Here is a 6995-nt window from a genome sequence, read left to right on the forward strand (position 1 = left end):
ATATAATCTTTTGAGGCAACAGACCCAAATAAGAACCAGCACTAAATCCAGTTTTTGGTGCTTAGAATTGAACTCCTCTGATATAAAGGGGTCTGGGTTCATAAATACATTCAATTTATCATTACCACCCTGTACAAATTGACCTATCCTAAACCTAAAGGAAGCTCTTTATGGCCCTCAATACCTCTGGCATATAGGGTATTTCAGGAAGCTCAAAGAGAATGTATATATAGAAATACAGGAGGCCATTCATCTGCAATCATTCTATCAGGTAACACTCACCAGGAGTCTAGAATTAATAAGACATCAACCCATTTCACAGTTCAGTGAAGGAGTTAGATAAACATCCAGCTAAAGTAAATAAGGAGTCCTGGTATGGCGCTGTGGGCTAATGCGCCAGACTGCAAAGCCGTTTGAACTGCAAAGTCGGTGGTCCAAGCTCACCAGCTGCTACTTGGAAACCCTATACAGGGTTGCTATGGGTCAGAATCGACTTGACGGCACTTGACAACAACAACAAAGTAAATAAGGAAGACTGTAGAAGAATTGATGCTTTTGAGTTATGATGTTGAGGAGAATATTGAAAGTGCCATGGGCTGACAAAAGAACAAACAGATTCGTGTTGGAAGAAGTGCAGTCAGAGTGCTCCTTGGAGGCCAGGATGACCAAACTTCATCTCTCATACTTCGGACATATTGTTAGGAGGAACCAATCACTAGAGAAGGATATCATGTTTGGTAAGGTGGGTTGGATGTGAGGGAAGAAAAGCTCTTTTGCTGTGAAAAGGAGGAAGAAAAGCTCTTTTGCAGAGAAAAAGAGGAAGACCCCCAATGAGATGGATTGGCCCAGTGGCAGCATTGATGGACTGAAGCACAGCAACAATAGTGAGGTTGGCCCAGGTTTGGACAGTGTTTCGTTCTACTTTGCATAAGGTCGCTATGAGTTGGTACTGACTCGATGGCACCTAACAACAGCAACAACAACTTGGAACAATAAATTGGCCAAGAGAAATACTGCTGGGGCAATTTCTGTATTCTAGACTCTGAGCTCAAAGGAAAGAAGCAAGAACTTAAACAGGACTTGGGTTTGACCTACAACCTCCCGGGAGAAGATGGCTGGCCCAGCAGTGGCCAGGCTCTCCCAGTTGCAGGGCTTCAGTACAACTGTGGTCAGGCTATTTGTGAAGCTTGTGAGGCCACCTGTTCAAATACATGGTATTATTGATGGTTGCTATGCCACTGCCCTTTACTCTGCTGCATCTAAGCAGAATAAATTGGATCAAGTAGAAAATAGCACAACTTCTGAAGGAGCCCAAAGTATCTCTGACTATTCTGAATCCTCATGTCAAGCATTCCAGTAAAGTGAAAAGCATAAATGACATCACAGCAAAAGAGAGCTTTTCTTCCCTCACATCCAACCTGATCAGTTTACTTGCTGAAAAATGTTGCTTGCACAACACCCCGGATGTCATTTCTGCCTTTCCAACCATCATGAGAGTCCACCGTGGAGGAGTTCCTTCCACAGTTACCACTTCAACTCCTTTAGACAACGCTTCTCTTTCTGAATTAAAAACGGTCCTGCATAGCTTCCTAAGTCAAGGCCAGGTGTTGAGGTTGGTGGCCATCAGCCTGGATAACTGGAAAGGAATGCAGTGCAGAGGGTGCTCAAAGGAGTTTGCAAAGAGCAGTCATGCACAGATATTCAAGTGAGTCACTGAGAGAATTGGGTAAAGAAGAGTAAGATATTACATGTCTTGATTGTCATTGTTGTTAAGTGCCGTTGAGTCAGTTCCAACTTGTAGGCCTACTGAAAACAGAGAACTGACAATAAGCTGAGGGGAAAAAGGGGGTGATTTCTCAGCAAAACGGGGTTCAGTGATATTAAAGCATCTCTCTTTATATCTAAAGAGGTATCCTAAGTGTTTTCTAAGTTTTATTGTGCATATGACTATCTGGATATTCCTATTCAAATGAAGATTCGGATTCAGGAGGTCTCGTGATAAGCCAGAGATTTTGCTTCCAAGTGGTGCTAATGTTGCTGGTCAATTAATCATGTAGAGTATCAAAGTTTCTAAGGTAGAACCTCATTGGATTGGTGAAACCATGACAGACAAAAGAGGAGCCTTTAGAGCTAATTTAGACAATGTAAACATCCGGGGGCACTAGATATAACTCTGGATCGGGGTCACTTTCTGCCCAATGTCTCAGTTCTCTTCTTGAAGGAGTATAATTGAAAAGTGGGATGGAGGTGTTTTCCAAATTTTTATTTACACCATTGCTTCTCTATATTTTGTCTTCACCATCTGAGACAAAGTACTCAGTTTTCTAAGCCTGAATTCTAATCTAATTTAATCTAAATTAGTAATGATTATATGATCCTCAATCTGTTTAAGGATCCGAAGTCGACTATGTAAATAAAGCATATAGTAAATGTCCTCCTGTGTGGCGCTGTAGGATAAGCAGTGAACCACAAGGTCAGTTTGAACCATAAGGTAGTCAGTTTAGACTCACCAGCCACTTCTCAGAAACTGTATACAGACAGGGTCACTATGAGTCAGAACCAACTTGCTGGCACTTAACAACAAGACGAACAACAAATGTCAGTCCTTTTTTCTCTCCCATACTAAGCAATAACAATTATCATTAACACTGGCAAGGCCCAAAATACATTCATCCTTTGTTTTGTCCTTTCAAAAACTTCATGCAAGACCCTTGCTATTATCATTACCTGAAGAAGAGACAACTGAGGGCCAAAGAGGTAAATACTGCAGCAGTCAAGACCTGAAGTTTAAAAAAGACATACCTCAGTTCAGATTCTCAACCTATCTTTTATAGTAACCTTATCATTTGTAAAAGAGAATGGCCACTATGTTGATTAAAATAATGTGCTTAAATGCATAGCAGAATTTACTCTTAACTGTAGTTCTCTATTTTTCACCCCCTAAATTGCCACTATAATGATGGAAAGCAATGTTTTTCATAATCCCAGAAAAACAAAAAAAATGGAATTGGAAACAAAAATCAATGGAAGATGAAAACTAGGCAGAATATGAGAAGATCTGAAAAACGTGAATGTCAAGTGCACACTGGGAGGATGAAATAATAAGTGGGATATTTCATAATATTGTAATACATTGTGGTTAGGTGCTATTAAGTTGGTTCTGACTCGTAGTGACCCTTCGTTCAGCAGAACAAAACCCTGGACGACCTGGTCCTGCACCATCCTCACAATCATTGCTATGCTTAAGCCCATTGCTGCAGCTATTGTGTCAATATATCTTGTTGATGGCCTCCATCTTTTTTGTGGATCTCCTACTTTACCAAGTATGAAGTCCTTCTCCAAGGACTGGTTCCTTCTGAAAACTTGCTCAAAGTACATAAGACAAAGCCTTGCCATCCACATTCTAAGTAACATTCTGACTGTATTTATTCAAAGACAGATTTGTTCCTTCTTCTGGAAATCTGCATAATATTCTTTGCCAAAACCAAAATTCAAAGGTCTCAATTCTTCTTTTTTCTTCCTTATTCACTGTCCAGCTTTCGAAGGAATGTAAGGCGATTGAAAATACCATGGATTGGGCCATTGCACTTTAGTCCTCTTTGTTTTGAATACTTTAGAGATCTTTTGCAGCAGATTTGTCTAGTATCATCCATCATTTGATTTTTTGACCTCTGCTTCCATGACGTTGATTGTGGATCCAAGTAAAATGAAATTCTTGACAATGCTAATCTTTTCTCTGTTTATCATGACATTGTCTAGTAGTTCAGTTGTGAGAATGTTTGTTTTCTTTATGTGGAGGTGTAATCTATACTGAATTTTGCAATCTTTGACCTACATCAGTAAATGTTTCAAGTCTTCTTTTTCAGAAAGTAAAGTTGTGTCATCTGAATGTTGTAGGATGTTCTTGAGTCTTACTTTAATCTTGATGCTGCGTTCTTCTGTATATAGCCCAGCTTCTCAAATCATTTGGACAGCATATAAACTGAGCATGTATAGTGAAAAGATAGAAACCTGATGCATACCTGTCCTGAATTTAAACACAGAACATCACAAAAGTTGGAGAAATTATGATAACTGGTATTCTCAGCGAGGGAAGACACTAAAGGACTGAAAGTAAGATGTATGGAAATGCATAAAAGGAGAAGTTACCTAGGTAAGTATTCTCCCCATCTATATACGTGATTTTTTTTTTTTTTTTTTTTTGTATATCTTGACAGTCTTGTAGTTGTAAAATGCCTTCTAGTCAGCTCTGACTCATAGCGACCCTGTATTGAGTTTCCAAGGAACAGCTGGTGAGCTTGAACTGCCAACCTTGTCGTCCAAACCAACCTTGAAGACCAGTGCATTACCCCACAGCACCACACCAGAACTCCATTTTGTTGTTGTTCTTGTTAGGTGCCATTAAGCCATTACCAAACCAGTGACTGGTCCCTCCTTATAATGCATCCAAAGTATGAGACCCCAAGTTTGGCTATCTTGGCTTCCAAGGAGCACTCTGGCTGCAATTCTTCCAATACAGATCTGTTGGTTCTTTTTTCAGCCCATGGCACTTTCAATATTCTCCTCCAACACCATAACTCAAAAGCATCAATTCTTTTCCAGTCTTCCTTATTCACTGTCCAGCTTTCACATGCATATGAGGTTATTGAAAATACCATGGCTTGTATCAGGCGCACCTTAGTCCTCAAGTTGACATCTTTATTCTTCAACAAATTAAAAAGGTCATGTGCATCAGATTTGCCTAATGCACTACGTCATTTGAATTCTTGACTGCTTCTTCCATGAGTGTTGATAGTTGATCCAAGAAGAATGAAGTGCTTGACAACTCCAATATTTTCTCCAATGATAAGAATGTTGTTTATTGGTCCAGTGGTAAGAATTTTTGTTTACATTGAGATGCAATTCATACCAAAGGTTGTGGTCCTTGATCTTCATCAGTAAATGTTTTAAGTCCTCTTTATTTTCAGCAAGCAAAGTTGTATCATCTGCATATCACAGGTTGTTAATGAGTCTTCCTCCAATCCTGATGCCATGTTTTCCTTTATGTAACCCAGTTTCTTGGATTATTTGCTCAGCATACAAGTTGAGTAAGTATGGTGAAAGAACAACCCTGTCACATACATTTCTTAATTTTTAACTATTCAGTATTCCCATGTTCTATTTGAACAACTGCCTCTTGGTCCATGTACAGATTCCTCATGAGCACAACTAAGTGCTCAGGAATACTCATACTTTGCAAAGTTGTCCATAGCTTGTCATGGTCTAGACAATCGAAAGCCTTTGTACAGTCAATAAAGCACAGGTAAACATCTTTCTTGTATTCTCTGCTTCCAACCAAGATCCATTGGACATCAGCAAAGATATCCCTCATTCCACGTCCTCTTCTGAATCTGGATTGAACCTCTGGAAGTTCTCTGTCAATGTATGCTTACAGCCATTTCTGTGTTACCTTTAGTAAAATTGTTGTTGTTAAGTGGTGTCAAATCAGTCTTGACTCATAGCAACCCTGTACAAGATTTTCAAGGAGTGACTGGTGAGTTTGAACTACTGATCTTGCAGTTACCAATCCAGTGCTTATCCTACAGCACCACACCAGGACTCCATCTTGACAGTAGCTAACAGGAAAACATATTTTCTTACTGTTCATGTCCTGAAAGAGAAGCAATTTATATTTATTTTATCATAAAATGTATGTTATTTAAAAAAAAAAAAAGTATGTTATTTTTATTTGAAACATGAAGTTCAGGTGACTACAACAGCATCTTCTGTGTTGTTATGACATGTTATATTAAAGACATTCTGACCTCTTATTCTATTTTAATAATTTTATTTCCTCTAAAAACATGGCCTCTGTACTAGTGAATTATAATATTCAGAAATATTTTTGAAGGCTGCCTTGTATAATAAAGCGAGTAATTTTGAGGGGGGGAAAAAAGGTTAAAAAATGCAAGTAAGTAAATAAATAAAATTGGAAAAAAACGGCAATAACAGAAAACATCTATATCCCTGCTCATTAAATCTTCAGGGAAGGCTACAAATTGTCCAGCTTTAATCCTGCTCATAGTTTTCTAGTTATCTTTTCAAGTTAATCTTTAACAAGCCCACAAAACTATGTTTATTCTAAAATGCAATGCACATGCACACTGCTGTTGTTAGATGCATTTCAGTGAATTGTAACTTATGGTGATATTATCTTTTATAGATACCACTCCTCTGTCAGTTTGTCCTATTGTGGTGGCTTGCATGTTGCTGAAATGCTGGAAGCAACTAAATACAAACTGGGTGCATCCATATGCATAAGTTTCAGCTGAGCTTCCAGACTAAATAACCTAGGAAGAAGGAAAGGTAGCACCAGAATATTGAATATTGAAACATGATGAATAGTGCCAGAATAGTGTCAGATATACTACTGGAAGAAGAGCCATTGAGGTTGGAAGGCGCTCAAAACACCACTGGGAAGTGCTACTGTTCAAACTAGAGTTCGCCATGATAACAAGAAAGGAGTAAAGCTTTCAGGACTTTCATTTGCAGATGGGGCAAAACTCAAAATGAGGAGAAACATCTGTAAACATCCATTAATAAACAGAATATGAAATGCACAAAATATGAATCTAGGAAAATTGGAAGTTGCCAAAAATGAAATGAATAAACAGCAATATCCTAGGCATTAGGGAGCTGAAATGGACTGGCATTAGTAATATTGAATCTAACAATCATATGGTGTACTATGCCAGATGTGACAAATTAAAGAAAAATGACATCACATTCATTCTTTTAAAAAAAGCAACATTTCAAAATCTATCTTGAAGAATATTGCTGTCTGTGATAAGATAGTAAGTACTCATGCACAAGTACAAAAGAGCAGTTACTACCACTATTGTTCAAATTTACACACCAACTATTAAAGTCAGTAATGATGATATTGAAGAATTCTACCAACTCATTCAATCTGAAATTGATCAGATATGTAATCAAGATGTAGTCATAATTACTGG

General features: G+C 38.3%; 1 pseudogene; it reads left to right on the forward strand.

The window, feature by feature from the left end:
• The first annotated feature begins 1111 nt into the window (after window positions 1–1111).
• LOC102814596 lies at window positions 1112–1709 on the forward strand (annotated as a pseudogene).
• The last annotated feature ends 5286 nt before the right edge of the window (window positions 1710–6995 follow it).

Source organism: Chrysochloris asiatica, unplaced genomic scaffold (assembly GCF_000296735.1).
Source record: "Chrysochloris asiatica unplaced genomic scaffold, ChrAsi1.0 scaffold00067, whole genome shotgun sequence".
NCBI classification, from domain to species: domain Eukaryota; kingdom Metazoa; phylum Chordata; class Mammalia; order Afrosoricida; family Chrysochloridae; genus Chrysochloris; species Chrysochloris asiatica.